Source organism: Orcinus orca, chromosome X (genome assembly GCF_937001465.1).
Source record: "Orcinus orca chromosome X, mOrcOrc1.1, whole genome shotgun sequence".
In the NCBI taxonomy this organism is placed as follows: Eukaryota; Metazoa; Chordata; class Mammalia; order Artiodactyla; family Delphinidae; genus Orcinus; species Orcinus orca.
Genome location: NC_064580.1, coordinates 54,580,931 through 54,590,744, shown reverse-complemented (window position 1 = coordinate 54,590,744; position 9,814 = coordinate 54,580,931). Strand labels below are relative to the sequence as shown.

Below are 9,814 nucleotides of genomic sequence, written 5' to 3'. Positions count from 1 at the left end.
CGCCCCCGCCTCTCCCCGCCGGCCTCTTGCTCTGGAATAAACTGCCGGGTGGCGGCCAGGGCGCCGCAGCGCGATTGCACCGCGGCCACGGAAATGGGAACGCATGCAAAATCGAAACCGAGCTCCAAGGCTCCAGCGAGCCCCATCCGGGCGGGACCGGCCCCTAGAGCTTGCGGTGTCGCCAAGCAGCGACCAGCCCGGCGTGGAGGGGGGAGTGGGGAGTCCCAGCGAGGGGCTCTGCAGCCTCTACGTCCCCTGCCAACACCACGCCCGCGCTTATTTGCATTTAAAGAGAAATGCACCAAGGAAAACAGTGGGCGAGTCGGGAAACGCCTTCTCACCGTGGCGATTGGGCCATACGCCTGCCAATCAGGGCGCCGATGCCCCACCCTGTGGCTGTGGAGTCCGGGGGGAAGGGTATGGGGGAGCTGCCCAGAGCTTGGGGTAGGGGAGCCGGTGCAGGAGGTGACTGGAGCCGCGGCGGCGGCAGGGGTGGCTGTGGCGACACTCTCAGCCGTGGCAGCCAAGGTTCCAGCCCCGGCCAGGGAGGCGCAAAAGACAATAAGCGGGCTGGAAACCGGACCGGGCCGGGTAAGCATTGCGCGCGGCCAGGAGCCTCCGCCTGCCCGCCGTCCAATGCAGTCTCGCGTGCTCCGCTCTGGCCGCCTGGAGAGGAGCTCTAAGGGCTGGGCTGGTCGGCATCCGGACCGCTCTGCGCTCCCCTTTGAAACCCGCTTTGAGGACTGTCCGGTGAGGGCCAGAGCAGTGTCCCCTGGGCGCAAGCGACCGCGGCTAGAGGCGGAGAAGAGGTGGGCAGGCCGGCGGGCTATCCTGGGCCATGCCTTGGGGCTCTCGGGGGAGGCGGGGATGGGGCCCGCACGTGCTGCCCTGCGGTCTCGGGAGGGGAGCAGCCAACCAGCACTCCCAGCGGTGCATTTGTAGGCCAGGAGCTTTACAGCTTTGTTGTAGCACATTAGCTGGAACAGCTGTGTTACGCGGGTATTGCTCACCCCAGCGGCTCGTCTGCCGCCCCTCCCCTCCCCTCCCCTCCCCTCCCCTCCCCTCCCCTCCCCTCCCCTCCCCTCCCCTCCCCTCCCCTCCCCTGCGCATCTCCTGCCTCTCCCTGTCCTCTAGGGACGAAGGCAGCGCGCTAGGCTGGGCCCGACGGGTACTTACTTTGGCGTGGATTGGGGTATCTACATTGTCTGCCTCCTCCCTGGGGGAACTCAGTTGGGCCTGTGGTCTGCTCACTTCCCTTTGGAACGTCGGCCTTGAGGCCCCAACAGCCGCGCCCCCTGCTCCTGGGCCTCCAGGCGCATCTGGCGCCCCCCCCCCCCCCCCCCCCCGCCTCCGCGGGCAGGCGGGCTGGCAACCCGGCTCTCGCTGTACCTTGCGTTAGTGCAGCAGCTCAAGCTAGTCCTTGGGTTAGAGCTGCAAGGCCGCTTTGTGTCCCCCACCTACCCCGCCCCCCGCCCCTCGCCTCCTCTCCCCTTGGAGGGCACTGGCCGCGTTTTTCTCTCCAGTCAACGGTTTAAAAATAGCGATAAGCATGGTGGGGTGTGTGTGTGTATGTGGGGGGGAGGGTGTTCTGTGCCAGAGGCCGAGGGAGCAATTATTGTAGTAGGGAACGAACCGTTTGGGTGTGTGTGAGAGAGCTAGAGAGGCAGCCAAACCCTCCAACTTCGCAGTTACTTAAAATACCCAGGCTGCCAGGCTGCTGTCATTGTCTGCTGCAGACACCTTTGACACTGGTGACCGCTGGACTTTGCCTAGGCTTTCCGGTGGTGAGGGTTTGTGCCCTCCAGGCGCGCCACAGCCCAGGCGCGCCACAGCCCAGGCGGCAGCTGGACTGGCTCCGCAGAGCCAGCCTCGGTTTGGCCAGACTTGTCTTGGCACGGGCCGCGGGGTCAAGGTGAGCCTTTGCCCCTCACACACTAACATCTCCCTCTGCAGCTTTGCCTGCCTGCTGCATTCATCTGGGCTGGGTGGAGGGTGCTGCGCTGTTGGACTCTGCACCCCACCCCTTGGGGATTCCAGCAGAGCCCCCTCCCCGAGTGCAGCTCCGCTCATTCGGCCCCATCCACCGCTGTGTGCCTCTGGCAATAGACTCTAGGCCTTTCTGAGGAACAAGAGGGAGGGAGCTACCTAGGGGCCTGAAAGGCTCTTCTTGGACATTTGACCCACCTCTGAGGGTGGAGAACTCTGTGGGCTGCAGGGCCCAGGCAAAGCCTAGGCACCTTTGAGAGGAGACAGTGAGATCCAATAAATCACTCACTTAAGGGAAGGCTAGCTGGGGACCTTTGTGACACTAGCCAGGACTGCAGATACTACACTACAGTCACCTCCTCTCACTTTGACCAAGCACCAGTACAGTCCCCCTACTTGCAGCTGCGCATCCCCGGCCCAGAGCTGGACATGTCCTCTGCACTGCCTCAAACCAACAGCCATCTAACATACCTGCCCTATATAACTCCCTCCCCACACCCAAACCCACTCACCCTGCACTGTCCAAATTCTCTTCCCTCTCAGCTCTGGGCCTATCTCCTTAGTGCCTTTCCTGCCTGTCTCTTGCAGTCCATGATGACCTCTTCTTTCTCAGAACTCCTCCAGGCTGCCTGCATCCCTTGGGCATTTTGGGGCTTAAATTATAATAGGAGACAAATAATAATTGAGTTTCCCTGCCTCTACTTTGTCTCCCTGATATCATGGATGTTTGGGTTCTTTTGGAACCTCTCAGGGGGGTAAAGGAAACCTGGATCTCAGCCACAATCCCCTCAAAGCCTAGCAATGCATAGCAGTTAATGAATGCTCTGGAAGGACTTGCTGTCTGTAAAGCTTTGGAGACCTTTACCTCTCCACTGGCACTTGTCCTGGTTCATATGAAAATGATTAGAAAAATGATACTGAAGGCTCAGATATTTATTGAGTATACTTAATGAAGATTGAGAAGGGGGTGGGTTACATCTAAAATTAAAAGTAAATAAATCATGATGTCTCCCTTCAATAAGCTCAGGACCTGGACTGCCCAGTCCCCAGACTACACTACCTTTGGTTGCTGATTCATGAGTCTAGAGGCAAACTACTATGGAGAGAGATGAGAGATCTGTATATACAGGGGAATTGTCCTGGGAAGCCTCCAGAAATTAGAGGGGTTTGGTTAGGCAAAGGATAGTGGTATAAGCAAAATTATGAGTAGGAGCGGGTGGCTTGCAAGCAGGCTGAGTGCAGTGACAGTCTTTTCTGGTTGATACTGTAAGGTAGAAAGGAGGTTGGGGCCCAGTGGTGGTGGTGTTCCCAAATGCCAGGTTGTGGAATGAGGATCTGATCTTGGGGGAATGGAGGAAGGGGCCATCAAAGAATGGGGAATTGGGAGGTTTTGATATTTTTGGTGTGCAGACATGCCACAATAAAATGGGATTTTAGAAAGGGTTTTAGAATGGGGTCTTAGAAAGGGATAGGAAGAGCACCATAAATTGGGCAGGTAAGAGGCCACCTTTGGATCTGAAAGAACTGGGGGGCAGGCTATCTCTAGAGGGAAACTGTATCTTGTCAGCCTCTCTTTGGCCTTGCAGGGGGTTGGGGGAAAGGAGGGAGCCTGGAGCCTACATACCAACATGGTGGAGGCTAAGTGTCCCTCAGGCCTCTGCTGATCCTTTTTCTCCCAGCTGGACAGGCCTTCACGGAGCACCAGTTTGGACACCTATGTTTACAGATGGGAATCCTGAGGCATTGGAAAGCAGCAGGGACTTGCTTAACGTCACACAGCATTTAGGGAGAGGCTGCTGCCTCCTGTGCAGTGACTCCACTGTATCCCACTGTCTCCAGCAGCCTCCATTCAACACAAATCAGCACAAATTGCATTAACTAACCCCTCATCTTACCTCACCCATTCATCAAGAGTGAAGGGATGCTAAGTTAGCTTGCTAGGAACTCCTCCCCTGGCATGTCTCTTGCATTTTAGTCTACAGCCTGTCAGGGGCTGAAAGTTCCAGGAAGGGAGGTAATTGAAAGAAGTTGGCAGTCCAGTGATTCTCTCCTAGTATAGTGGAGGTTTTAAAAATTCCTCAAGAACTGTTACATTTACAATCTCTGAACCAGGGGATGAAGGAAATGAGAGAAATAGCAACAAGTCTGGCTTGCTTGTAGAATCAAAGAGGGAGAAGGGCTTCCAGCCCCCTCATTTACAGATGGGCTATAAGAGGGCATGCCCAGTGTTATTTCATCAGTGCCCCTGCCTCAAATCCTGACCTGGCAGATAGACTAGGTGATAAAAGTAAAGCCCTCGGAGGAGGCGTTTCATAGCCTTCCTGTGTCATTCATTCCTGAGTTACCCATCTCATTGCCAGGAAGTTCTTTCTCAGATCTAACCTGAGCCTCTCATGCTATGCTTAAACCAACTGTGTGTGTGTGTGTGTGTGTGTGTGTGTGTGTGTGTGTGTGTGTGTGTTGGGGGGTGGGGTTGAGAGCAGCTGGCCACCATTGCTCTTCTGCTTAACAATTCATTGGAGATTTCATGGGCATTAAACCATCTCTTCCACCTCCAACTTCTGTTCTCTGAATTAAATAATCACAGTCTTTTCACCTCTCCTTGGTCTATTTTTCAAACCTGTGCGTGTGTAAGTATATCGCGAGCAAGGCAGGCAGGGAAACCAGAACCACTGCAGAGGTGCAGGTGCCAGCCGAGTGAGGGTGCATTGCTCCCCTGCACCTCCCCTTTTGGGATTAGGAGATAATATGAACAATGGAGGAAATGGCCCAAGGGAGCTTGGTGGAGTCAGAGGCAGCCATGGTGGTGCTGCAGGGGGTGGGGGTGGGGGAGCTTTGCAACCGTTTGATCTACATTTCTTGCTGCAGAGCGTTCATTGCTCTCATCTCCTACAGGGTTTTTTTTTCCCCTTGCTGGGTTTCGAAGCAGATACTAACCCCTCTTCTCTAGCCAGTACTCCTCAGCCCTCCCTTTCGGGGGGCTGCAGCTCCTTCCGGAGAGAGAGGGCTAGGCCCAGACAGTTGTGGTCCCCCTCCTCTCTGTATATGTATGAAATATTCATAGGCTAGGCCTCCTGCATTCAGAAAGAGTAAAATGCTGGGTGGGCTTGTAGGGGGTAGAAGTGAGAGGCATGAGGAGTGAGGCTGGGCCAGAGTACACCTCTGTTCTGCAGTGGACCCAACCAGCTAGGCGTCCAGGCCTCCCAGTGAAGCCTAAGATACCCAACATCCCATTCCCTCAACATGCCTCCTGACTCAGCAGCCACTAGAAAACTGGACACAGGACCGCCCTTTCCCCAGCTTCTCATGCATCCTGGGGGAAGCAGATCCCCGGTCCAATCTCTTCTACATGGGAAAACAGAGGCCCAGAACAGGGAAGGGATTTATTTGCCCAAGGTTACATGAGAGCACAAAGCTCCTGCCCCCCAATTCTAGGCTTCTTTCTCTAAGCACACTGATCCTGATTCCCCGCCCCCTCCGCCAAACCTCAGTTTCCTTACCTGGTCTCTCACATAGGGTATGGTGCATACAGAGGGGTGGATACATAGGAAAGTCAGGAGTCTCTATTGTTCACTCCACCCAGCTGCTCCTCTGCAGGCTTTCCTCGGCTTCCTTGTCACATCTGTTTCCCTGGGGTTAACTCCTCTCTTGTTCTTCATCTGAACAGGGATGGAAGGAGGTAGTGCCTGTCTTTGATCTCACCCTTGCTGGGTTAGTACTGACATAGTGGAAGCCTTATGATGCAGGCATGACACCTTCCTTGGATACATTCCTCTCTAAGGGGTTTGGGAGCCTGAGAGGGTAGTGGCAAGTAGGTGGCTCCCAGAGCCCCCACCGTTCCAGGCAAGTTGGGTAGGCAGCCTCAGCAGCCTGAGGAGAAAGACAGAGCATCAAGAACATTCACCAGGAAGGCCTGTTTCTAGGGAGAGGCAGTGTCTGGGTGACCACACCTCCCAGACTGGAGAAGCCCCTGTATATTTGAGGCTGAAGCTAAGGGGCAGAGAAATGAGCCTAGGAAACCTGCAAAGGGCATGCAGAGAGCAAGTCTTGAAAGTCAGGCAAAGGGGTTTGGCCTTGATCCTGTAGGCAATGCGGAATATTTGGTAAGTAGAGGAGTGATGTGCTGAAATCAGGATTGTAAGAAAATGAATCTGGCAAGGGTGTGCAGGATGGATGAGATGGAAGTGGGGAGACACGGGGTGGGATTTCAGTGTCATGGCAGGGAGGAACCAGAGGAAACTCTGCTAAGACGCTTTTGTCATCCTCATAGGACCGGGAGGAGTGGGGGGGAATCTGACGAGCTGGAGTGGAGAAGGTAGCTGCAAGAGGCCCCATCACAAGGGCACGTTATTGAACATCTGCTTGGTACATGGCAAATAATCTGTCTTTTACATTTATCATCTCTAATCCTTACTGCAATTCTAGATGGTAGGTAGCATTTTCTTCATTTTATAGATAAGGCGTTTGAGTTTCAGAAAGGTTAGGCCACTTTCTCATATCCCACAGCCTGAAAGAGATGAAGCTGGCATTTTAGTTCTGGGCTGACAAACTCCAGCTAAATTAGAATTCAGTTGAACCAACGTTGTTTGAGCTCCTGCTCTGTGCTAGATATGGTGACTACTGTATAAGATGAAGGAGGGTGCATTGAGAGAAATGAAAAGGCAGACTGAGGCCTGCCAGAATGAATTGCCCAAGGCTGAGTATGTTAATTCATTTAACAGACTAGTGGTGGGGGAATAGGAGCAGGGGCTAGAGGGCCCAGTTTGGGGTCTGTGCTGCATCTAGAGTTGGTGGGATGCCCCCTTGAGAAGAGGTGCCCCTCAGGAAGCCTGCACATTAGGAGAGGAGTGGTTTCGGGGATAGCTTGGGTGGGGCTCTGCCAGCAGCTTTTACAGCTCCACCAAAGAATACCAAGCTAGACAGCCCTTCCTTCAGGTCCTGAAAAAAATGGTTTTGAGAGTAGACTTTGGCTGTGGGCTTTAGAAATGGTTGATTCAAATTCCAAATCTCAAAGATCATTTTCCTTAAATAATAGCTCAAATTCTTTGTCCCCGTTTTATCTTTACCTTTATCTTTGTCCCCACTGGCAGGTTTCTGTTTGGACCTTTTTTTTTGGGCCCCTCAAACTTATCTCCCAAGGAAAAGAGGAGTAGAGGAACATATTCCACGGTTTGGGAGTAGTGATGATGGGGTTGCTGATGAGGAGAACAGCCACAGGCTGGGTTGGCAGCTCTTGGATTCTGAAGTCAGCAGGCTTTCTGGAATGTGCTAGGTGGAGCCAAAATAGTGGCAGCCAGTGAGGACTGGAAATGCTTCAGAGAAGGCTCAGCTGGGTTGGGACAGGAGTGTGATGGGAGGGGGAGATGATGGCTCTTGCAGGTGTGAGGGGAACCCGCACAGTCCTTACTCTCAGTCTTCTTCCTTTGATTAGGGGCCAGAATGGTACAGCAGAATGGCATAGAATTGGGACTCAAAGAGGCCTGGAAACTGGTGTGGCTCTGTCATCATCGCACTGTGTGACCTTAGGCAAGTCTTTTCCCAAGCCTAGGCAGTTTCCTTTTCTGTGACAAGGAGTTACCATCCCCTACCAGGCCTGATTAATGGATTTCTGGGAAGGAGAAATGGGGAGTGAGGAAGTAGGGAACACTTTGTAAGCTGGTAAGTACCGTGAGTGGATAAAGGACATCCGTTGATTTGCATTTCCTTTGATGCTGGTACTTTAGCTGAGTTTGAATTGTTGACCTTTCTGGCTTGGGCTAGAGAACCTGGCTACCTGAAATTCCCAGATAATCCAGAGCTGTTAGCCAGTAGCTGATTTGAGGCAACATTTTGAGTTCCTGAATGTCAAAGATTGGCTAAAAGAACAAGTAAAGCCTCCTGTGAGATAACTGCACAGTCACTCTCATTTACCATTTGGGTAAACTGAGGCCCAAGGAGGTTTGGTGACATACCCTTAGAGCACTGGGGAGCACTTTAGTCAACCCTGACTGAGGTAGTTTTGCTGCTAGAAACTGTCCAACTATAGTTTGAATAAAATACATATAAAACTAGTCACCATGTTTTTGAGCCTCTGTTATATAATGCATTTTATTTGGTACTTTATATACATCGGTTTTGTTCCTTAAAATAGCTTTAAGAGGTAGGCACTTTTAATAGCATCATTTACCAGTTGGGGAAACTGAAAGAACTTGCTGGATTTCCCCCAGGTAGGCAGAGCTGATTACAGTGCAGAACTGGCTGACTCTCAGGGAGTGGGGGGCTGGGCTTCCTGTCCTTACTACTCCTTCCTTAGACCACCCTCCTCCACATACATGAGGGCAGGATGGGCCCAGAGTGGGCTTGCTCCCAGGAAAACTTCTTGGAGGAGGTCTGGGAAACTATGACTGGTTGAGGCCATGCCTCTGGAGCTACTGCGTAAATCCACACACTTCTTCCCTGAACTCAGCCTTCTCTAAGTTGGCTGAGCTGGCCCCAGGAAATAGGGCTGGGAGCAGAATGTTTAAGACTTGGTGGAGCTGTTACCTCCTTATGGAGAAGGATTCCTGGGGCAGGTTTGTGACTGGTCTCCTGCCTGTATTTTGAGAGGAGGGGAGAAGGAAGAAGCTCTGCCCTAGCTCTGCCCTAGCCTTTCACTGGTCCGAGAATGGCCTGAGGCTGGCCTTGGGAGCAGGGATGCCCACAGCCCAATTCTGGCCATGCTAGCAACAGCTGTAGCAAGTGGCCCCTGCCAGGGACCACAGAGTAGCCTTAGAGGGTTCCCTCACCCACCAGTCCACCTGAAACTTAGACAGCCATACAGGTTGAGGAACCTAAGGGTGGAGGGGCTCTGCATTTAGCAGGACCACTTTCTTGGCAGGAACCATGAAGGGAGCCAGCCTCAGCCTGGGGGAGCTGCAGAATCTGTCCCTTTGCTGTCCCCTTCGCCTTCTGCCCCACCTCACTCTCCTGACCAGTGTACTCTGTGGCCCCGAGTAACGGCAGCATAGCCCACTGGGGAAGGACAGCATTGGGACCTGGTGAGGTAGTAAGGTGTATGGAGAAGGGGCCTGGGCCAGAAGTGGCTAGGTGGGGCTGGGCTAGGGGGCTACTAGCTATGGGTGATTCCTGCCACCTCCTGTCCTACTGTCTTGCAGGGGGATACAGGGAAGAGACACTATGAGTGGGGTACATGGCTCTGGGAGGGACAAGGCAGGGAGGTAGGAGACAGCATAGTTTCAAGGCTGGTCCTTGCCAGCAAAGATAACCCTGGGCCTAGTTAGGAGGAAAGCCTGAAGCTGGAGGAAGAGAATTTCATTCCCAGGGATACAACCTTGCCTAGTTCACCCACTCCCACCACATACACAGAGGGCTTTTTAAACTGCCCTTAATGGAGGACTTTGTATAAATCCAGGAACATGTCTTTAAAATCCCCTCACACCTGGCTCTTCCTCAGCATGAGCCAAGGCAGCTAGTCCCTTGGACTTCCTGTAGTGAATGGCTTTCTCAAATGAGTGGCCTTTTACACATGGTCTACTACTTTCTAAGAAACTGGGATCTGACCTGAAATAATGGTAATGCCAACCTTTCTCATTTGCTTTGCACTTTACAGTTTACAAAGTGCTTTTGGTGTCTATTATCCCATCTAACCTCACATTACTGCAGTGCACTGGGGAGATAGAGGGGGTAGATAGAGGAGATATTTTGATCTCCATTTCACAAGCACCCAAGGCTCAGAGGAGTGCCTTGGCCTGGTCAGGGTCCCTTGGCATGGTATGCAACACAGCCCTGTGGCCCATGGCTCCTTCCACAACATACTGCAGATCCCTGTGACAGGGAAGGGGACAATGTA

The 9,814-nt window shown here is 53.1% G+C and overlaps 1 protein-coding gene across 4 annotated transcripts in view; it reads left to right on the top strand.

Annotated features, from left to right (window-relative positions):
- The first annotated feature begins 410 nt into the window (after positions 1–410).
- AMER1 (APC membrane recruitment protein 1) overlaps positions 411–9,814 on the top strand; it is a 31,680-nt gene continuing 22,276 nt past the window's right edge. For 2 of the 4 annotated variants that reach the window (XR_004480261.2, XM_004286286.3), the window contains exon 1: positions 411–591. The gene's annotated coding sequence lies outside the window, so the exon portion shown is untranslated. The other 2 variants (XM_033417457.2, XM_049704584.1) reach the window with 2 other exon arrangements.